At 36.3% G+C, this 9,063-nt stretch overlaps 1 long non-coding RNA gene across 1 annotated transcript; it reads right to left on the bottom strand.

Moving 5' to 3' along the window:
- Positions 1-365: 365 nt before the first annotated feature.
- Positions 366-1,427, bottom strand: LOC122195585 (uncharacterized). Its single transcript, XR_006185969.2, has 2 exons — positions 892-1,427; positions 366-809 (listed from the first exon to the last, which is right to left on the bottom strand). It is a non-coding gene; the product is annotated as an uncharacterized LOC122195585 (long non-coding RNA).
- Positions 1,428-9,063: the final 7,636 nt, after the last annotated feature.

Genomic DNA, 9,063 nt, shown 5'->3' on the forward strand with positions numbered 1-9,063 from the left:
AAATTTTTGCATTATGTATATTTGAGAGTTACGGATAATAAATTTGAATAGATTATGTTCTCCAGAATTTGTGGATTTAAATAACGCCAAAAACGGAGGTCGTATAAAAAAGTTACGCCTTTTTAAAGTTACAAAAATTAGTATTTATCTGATTTTTCCAAAACAAACCGCGCACTATTTCATTTGGGATAGCTACGAGTCTCGTAAACTGTTTTTGAACATGTTTTTGAATTCAGACTATGGTTTTATTAATTTGTTATATTTTTATAATATTTTTAACTTCGACCAAAATCAGATTCGTAAAACCGGTCGAATCTGATCCTATTAATCACGAAACTTTAAAAATTAATTGACGGAGTCTAGTATATCGTAATTGAAATATGTCTGCATTTTTAGAATCACAACGACCAAAACAATCGACAGACATTTTCAGAAAAATTTCAAGAAACGATTTGATGGCACCTAAATCGAGAATCGGAGATTTCATCACAAAATAAATAATTAAAAATACAATGCATTTGAGTTTACAACAGATATCTTTATGAATCCGATTTTGTACCACCTTTTCTCGTTGCTCACCCTTGAGAACTCCTTCCCGTTCCTCTTGATCGTCGGCCACATAAGGAAGAGGACTGGTGACAGTCGCTGGCCAAGACAGTCCCATCCTTTCCCTTTTCCTGTTGAACCTCATCAGCCAAAAAGACCCCTTTCCCTCATCTGTTTTCCTGTTTCCCTTGTAAAACAGCAACAGCCCTATCGAATCCTGTGAAAATCAAAGCCAAACATCCATCTTGTTCCTCCTTTGAATTCTGTTAAACATCAAACAAACACCCACCTAAAACCACTGATTAAATCTATTGATTTCTGTCAAAACAAAACAAAAAGTCATACCTGTTGAACCCGTTCATTTCATGTTGAAGAATCATCACCTAAATGCCCTGCTCCTTCTTTGTGTTCTACTGCTGAAGACGAGAATGGAAATCACGAGGACTCCCTGGAGATCAGTTGTACCTCCCCACCACTATTCACCGATCCAACTTGCCACTGCCTTCAATCGACCTCGTTTCTCAACCGCCGATCGCCCCATCGCTGCCCCCACCGAGACCGCAGCAGCTTCGCTGCTTCTCCGTCACTTCGGCTTTGTCAAACCCCAGAGACAATCGCACACGTCGCCAATCCATTCGTCTCCTTCGCACCTAGCAGACGACCGAAGAGAGCGCATCCGCTGCTTCTCCCTTCGTTCTTCAGTCTAGTCGAACCCCGGAGATAAACCTTCTCGCGGTCGAGCAACGAAGTCGTGCCTGCGAGCCTTCGTGTTTTCCCCTATCACTCGTCCATTGCTTTCGTTCCCGTTCCTTCTCAATCGTCCCTTTGAACACGACGCCTCTTTGTATTGTTGGAGCCTTTTTGATCGACTGTATCGAGACTTCAATCAGAAATCGGGTTTCGATTTTGATCCAATGAAAAGTCAAGGGTAACTCAAACCTGCATTTAAATTAAACAGAATTGCCCCTCCACCAGAAAACCCTAACAAAATAAGTCCTGGTGCTCCAAATCAGATTCAAAAGCAAATGTTTAACCTCTGTCTTGAGAATAATTCGCAATATCAGTCCCTGAAGTATGATTTTGGCAAAATCAAACCCTAGAGTCTATTTATTTTAACAAAGACCGCTACATACTTAATAATTAATACTAAAACTACCCTTTGCTTTATTAGGAAATATAAATATACTCGGTGGTTCGTTTTAAGAGAAAGGAACGTCACGTAACAACTTTCACGACAAGTTTCACACCACGTGCCTCGTTCATGCTATGAAAGTGAGTTTCAACGGGCCTTCTTTTACTGTTTTAATATTTGGGGGAGAACACATGTGTGTCTACTAAAGTTTTGATGATTTTCATGGTTTATACACAAAATAGCATCATCCTTTATTATAGGTCAAAAACTTATTAAATAGCAATCTAAAATGCTATAAATCATTAATAAACTATACAAGTTAAAATAGATTGCTATAAGTTAATATGTTTATGGTTTGTCGTGATTATTAATATGTAGATTATGATATAATGCAATCAAAAATATTATTCCGCATATTTATCGCGTAGAAGGAAAATTACACTGTCTTATTTGATGGAAAGATGAAGACTATGTAAATATGTAGTTAATAGTTTAAATTATTGAAAATCAATGTAAAATTTATTAATATATTTTTATATTAAATAAAAATATATAACTCATTCTACTAAGTTATGGATTTTATTGCGATAAATAACATGATTGACTTCATAACTTAAGAGTCGTTATTTGCGACATATTATATTGTTTTAATCATGTAAATTATAATATTATGGTAATTGTTGGTTTCACATTGGTTGAAATCTAGAAAATATTATCAAAACAACCGTTATGATGTCCAAATTTCGTCACGTCGAACAATAAAATTTGTTAAGATGTTAAGTCTGACGAACCTCAAAAACTAAAAGACTTCGATCAAATATTACTCCTATACAACAAAATTATAAGTATTCAAAAACCTTATAACGGGAACTTTTGGATTAGGATGCCTAGACATATTGTTAGAATTCATCCTACCCACAGGGTATTCTATGTGAATTACATTCGTTTTTGAAAGCTTTATGAGTTAGGATCATTTCCTAAAGTGCATGGGCTATGTTTGTAACAATTCTAAGACCGTACATATTAGAGGAAAGTCTTCTATGTCATAACCATTAATTCGTATGGAACGAGAAACGTCGAGTATAAGTTCAGGATCACATACTTATATGGGTTGACATCCTGCCACCGGGTGCTAGCTACAACCATCGGCCGACGAGTCGAATTTGGGCGTTCGTATTGCCTCCGCTAATTTTTTTTATCACGTCATCAAATATGTGGTATGGGCTTTCAACACAACTTTCCAGTGTTGGTGTAGAGGTGTTAGTCATAGTTCGGTTATGACCTCATTTAAGACCCCGAATGTACTACTGTTACCATATAGGATTGAAATAGGATAGTATACAGAGAGTTTTTCCTCTTGTTCTAGTTGAAAGAGAGTATGTGTAGTGGGATAGCTTGTGACTCAGTACAATAAGTGTCAATACTAGAAATTAAGTTGATAACACTTAATTAATATAATGACATGAGTGATTAAAGATTCATAACTTACAATTAATAAGTTATTTATTTGAACCCTTGTTCTTGTACGAAAACACGATATGTATGTGGGAGGAGTTTGCCCCACTACTTAACTGTCGGTTCCCAAATTAAATAAGATGATACTTAAATAATACTACGACACGAATTCACATATTTTATAAATTCAAAAAGAATGAGTTTTACATATAAACTATACGAATGCTTGTACAAGGTTTCAAGAGTAAATTTGGATATTTTATGTATTCACAAAGAGTGATTTGGATTTCTTTTATATAAGCTGGTATTCCAAATCTTTATTTAAAAAGAATTTCTTTTATACACTTTTAAAACCCTTTTATACTTTTACTTTTGATAAAATAGATACGCATTTACAAAAGCTGGTCAACTAGAGCACTTTTACAAAATACTTTTGGTTATAAAAATACTTCGTTTCAAAACCTGTAGAACTCACCAACAATTTTCTTGACGTATTTTAAATGCATGTATTCTCAGGTTATTTAGCAGATCGGAAATGTTTGCTCATAAGTCTTTCTATTAATTATACTATATAATTGTAAATGTCAGGTTATTAGGTGTGTGTCACGATTTAACAATAGTCATTGTCATTGTAATTTCTATTTCGGTAATAATAGAAGATTATATTTGTAGTATTCAATGTACGTTCAATAACTATGATCACTGATTTACGTCGCGCACCTCGGCGTTTCCACCGGTGGCTGAAGGAGTGATAGAACGTGGTCTTTGTAGCATGAGGGAGTCTTTCAAGAGAGAGAGAGAGAGATAGATAGATAGAGAGAGCTCATTTGCAAAGAGGACAATGGGAACACCATTGATCTTGAAGAGATTCAAGAATATTAACTTTGAATATCCATTCACAACCTACAGCTCAAATCCGAGAAGTTTAACTCGAGACTCTAAGAATGAAAAGCTTCACGAGTGAAGTTGTATGAAGACCGGATAAACAAGTCAAGTTCAAGGATGACAGGATGTGATACTTTATGAACATGCATGAGAGTAGAGATTACCAATTGAGTTGACAAATAACAAAGTTATACCAAATGTAGAGTGTCAGAAACACTCAGGACTAGCATAATGACAAAGAAATACCTAAGTAAAAGTGGGAACCAGTGTCGGTGGACTTTATACCAAAGATACCCAAAGAAACTTAGTGGTTGCAATTTTATTCAGGCAGTGGTCCACAGATTGACCAAGTCTATCCACTTTCCACTAATCTAAGAACCATTTGAAATGGAAAAACTGACTAGAACAGGACAAAGAAATCGTCAGACTACACGAGATGTCGATCGCTATCATCTCCCACTAAGATTGTATATTGATCTAACAATTTTGACAATCATCAAAATCCTTGGGCGCACGCTTAGGCATAAGCATATCTATTCATCTCTAATGGTCAGGACGGTAATATGCTCTGAACCTGTACGACCGACTTTGGATATTACATGGGATACTCATTTTTGTTAATTGGGTTTTTCCTTCAATTATAGTTATCATGCCATCGTCAAGGTCATACCATTTGCAGCCTTATATAGGCGAGGGTATCAATCACTGATGTCTTAGACAATTATTGGAGTTACAAAACTGAACAAAGAGCATGCACGTGATATACTACATTTTGAACCAAGATTTAGTTAAGAGATCATACAAAAGATTGTGTGACAACCTGATATTTCAAGTCAACGTAATGACATAAGTCAAGTATTGTAATCTATTTTGAATTAATAAATAAATAAATAATAATCAGAAATGAAATGTTCAAAAGTCTCAATTGGGATACATAAAGTAATAGATATTGTAACTAGGTTTTCAAAAATATAAAGAACACTTAAAACCGAGTTTTAACGAAGAAGTTAGGACCAATCGAAAATCCGAAGCAAAACCGGTAAAACACTATTAAGCGTAAAACACGAAATTTCAATAAAATAGTTTTTAGACTTAAGTATCTAAACGAATGTCATAGATATCATTAAACCGTGAACATACATAAAAAGAACGTCGAAATCTGACTTTGTATCAAGAAGCTAGGATTTTTCTAAGTTTCGGAGTTGCGGTAGACATCTAAAAAGTCGAAATAGAGATCTAGCGATAGTTTTCCGACACAACCTAAACGAGAGTTTAAGATCTCGAGTATAGTAGTACAACGGTAAAAAGACAGGCGAAAACGGACATCGGATGAAGAAGTTATGAATTTTTAATGGTCTTTTCGTACCCCGGCCTATTAAAAATATATAATTCAAAATAAATTCGAAATTTGCAAACAAAGTCTAAATGAAAGTTGTAGATTATATACTCACCTACGCGTGGATATAAAGAACGTCAAAAACAGAGCTCGTATGCAAAAGTTAAGCATTTTAGAAGATTGAGGCACAAACTGAGGGGGGTACGCCCCGCGTACATCATACAGGCCTCGTATCGGCCACGTCTCCCCTATGCCCCTCTACCCCAGTCCCATCTGAAGTCCGGCAGACGAGGAAGGCATCATGCATGACGTATGCCTCGCGTACGAGGGTACGCCCAGCGTACAAGCTGCGGACGAGGTACGCCCCGTCTACTTCGGAGTACGCCCAGCGTACGAAGTTGCCTCCACCCCTATAAATAAGGATGCGAGGGTGTCGGCTCCATTTGTTAATTCACACCATTTCTCTCCCACTTTTTCACTTCCGAGTCCCTCGAGACTACACTGACGCCCCGGTTACATATCAAAGTCCCAACGAAGGTCCGAAGCTCCGAAATACCCGAGAAACTCACTTCCTTCCGGTTGTAGTGCTACCCGAGAAAAGTCTCGTTTTCTTCAAATCATCAATCTTTCCAGGTGAGTTCATACCTTACATTTTCACGTATTTTCTATGTTTTAGGGGCGGGGGGGGGGGGGGGGGGGGGGGAATACAAGTGAAATGCAAGAAAAACTTATGTTAAAATGCAAATCGTTACATACAGTTTCAAATATTTTATCTACATTTGGTGTATAAATGTTAAACACATAGAATAACATTATTACAAATGTTATACTTTACATACAATGTTAATAACACATTAAGGTTTATCATGCAAATGAAATACATTTTTGGAAAACTATAATAGGTATATTTTATGAGATATTCATGATATTTTACACTCTATAAACACTATAGAAAGGAAATACTTACATTTACAAGAACAATAGACTTTTCATACGTAACTCTATTTGATACAAACTTTGTGAGACATTTGACTTCACGTACTTTCACGTACGCATTTTAAATCCTATATTATATACCATAGTCCCTTGTAGGGAGAATGTGATAGTTATGTATAGATCTATACGGGATTGACAATCTCGCACCTAAACTGTTATCTACAGTTGGACTGGCAAGTCTGGGGTGACAAATGTCATATCATTCCAACGCCTGAAGAACGTTGTAACAGACAGTCTGGTCAATAGTACGGTTATAAAACTCACATGAAGTATTAAAACATTTGATTTACGAGGCTATCAAATGCCTTAGTGATTATATATACATATATAAATCTACTTACACTATTTTAGGTATGGAAAAGACTTATGCATTTCGTTTTCGAATCATTTAATACTACTATTCATTTATGGAAAATATTGGATTTTGTAGATACAAACACAGTTACATTATACAAAAAGGCATACAATTCTTATACAAAAATTCTTATGAACTCACCAACTTAATTGTTGACACTTTTTCAAAACTACTTGTATTTCTCAACGATTCAGTAATACAAGTAACAACTGCTTTTCGGAAGGGATGCTAAGGCGTCAATTTCAAACTTATTATATCATCATAATGTAATTTCTTTTGAAACATGTAATACAATCAACAATGTAGATTTTTAAATTATATTTATGATGGTTGTGTTAACTTTCTTCACTATTTATTCAACTGTTATGATACTACATGAAGTCATCCGCCCTCGAACGATTCCGCCGTTCTGGTGTTGGGGTGTGACAGATTGGTATCAGAGCATTATTTATAGTGAACTAAGTATATCGAACCACATAAGATATACAAACTATAAATGCAAAGGGACTAAAACTCTCTGACAAAACACTTTCATGCCTACCATACTTCATTAAATTAAAATGTTAGTTTTCACAAACGTACAAATACATGCATGCAACAGTTTAATGTCATAGTTAGAACCATACAAAAGTATTAAGACAATTTGGACACTATGGCTAAGCCTTGGAATATGTAATCAGATCTAGGATGAATATAGCGTGATCACCTATATATGACCAACATATGTCGTGGAATAGTCATAGTAAGCAACAATTCAAAAAATTACCAAAGTAACACTAGAATTAAAATTTCAAATTTAAATTCTATAGGAGTATTTATGGCACAATAAAAGCTATAACATGCGAGTAAACCCCAACGTTTTGTTAGGACTAGGATCGTCAAACAAAATAAAAAAGTTTAACATATAAAAACTAAAAGCCTTCACTGACAAGGCTATAATTGCGAAGTGCATACTTCAAGGTTACACATGAGTGAGGTTGCATAGGCTTAGGATTTATGTTTTCGCTTTAAGCTCTTTTCCTTGTTTGGATGTGGGCTTGGAGTGAAACTACTTATCGAACGGTCCATTCAATCTCAATTGTATGTAATTCATATACACTAGGTAATTATAGAGAACTCGGTGTAGGTCTTATCATAAAATTTTCTCCTAACACTCAAATTCTATATAATTCGCTTATCCCTATTCTCAATCAGACAAAATGGTAGGATTTCATATCCTCCGGGATCCCTACTACCCAAACCAAGGCAATGGGGGTTGGATTGAGGAGGATCTAGAAGAGGATCCCGAAGAGATTTCCGAGGAAGATCCAGAAAAGGATCCCGAGAAGAGGAAGAGGATGCTGATGATGAGGGCACTGACTCCGAACCCGAGGTCTATAATCCTCCCCAGGTAGTACCGGACCTCCAACAAGACTTTTAGGGCCTACGCCCCTCTGGGCTGTAGATCTAAAACAATGGAGCAGGGAACAAGGAAAATGTCCACCTTGTGACATGGCACAATGCTTTTATGACCTCCATAATGGGGGTTCAACGGACATGGAACTCCATGTCATGGTTCGTCGAATCGCCAGGCGAGCAAACAAGGATAAACGGCAGCCAAATCATGTACGTTGGTGCCACTGCCCAAATCACTGCGGTACGTCTTTGTCGCCTGGACGAAGAACATGATCACACTATAGAGCACACCTTTTCCCTCTAGAAAGACATTACCACTGCTAGATCCGAAGTAAGGGAGTTTCGGAAAAACCAAGCCGCTCAGAGTAGAGCACGTGCTTCTTGCGCTATGTATATATACTTATCGAGTGAGCGTTGGTGCTACTCTTTCCTTTCTGTATGTACGCCCGACGGACTGTGAGTACACAATTCGAGGGCCTGATTGCGGTCAAATTTTCCCATTTTCATTGATGTAATCTAGACCTTTGTTAAGGTCAAATTTTCCTGATCGATGTATCGAATAATAAAATCAATGAGATTGACACGTATTTATTATTTCGTTGAGTATTTCATTAAGTTCTTAAAATAATAAGGAAAAATCATACACTCATTATTGAATGTTTCCATTTCGCAATTAACTTACAAATTCGGTAATGTTCGGAACATAAAACATATAATACTAAAACTTTCGATAATCATTTCTGAAGACTTATCAAGAATTCGTCTTTTAACTTATGGCAGAATCATGCCACCAAGAAGGAATCCACGATGCTTCAATACCACAGGAACACCAACACCACCTCCACCACCACCCCCTCAATGGACAATCCTATTTTCAAGGAAGCCGTAACAGCTGTTGTCACATCAGCAATGGCACAGATGAGTAACAATGGGTCAGAAGGAGGAATCAATATTTCTACCAAT

The sequence above is a fragment of the Lactuca sativa genome, chromosome 8 (genome assembly GCF_002870075.4).
Source record: "Lactuca sativa cultivar Salinas chromosome 8, Lsat_Salinas_v11, whole genome shotgun sequence".
NCBI lineage: Eukaryota > Viridiplantae > Streptophyta > Magnoliopsida > Asterales > Asteraceae > Lactuca > Lactuca sativa.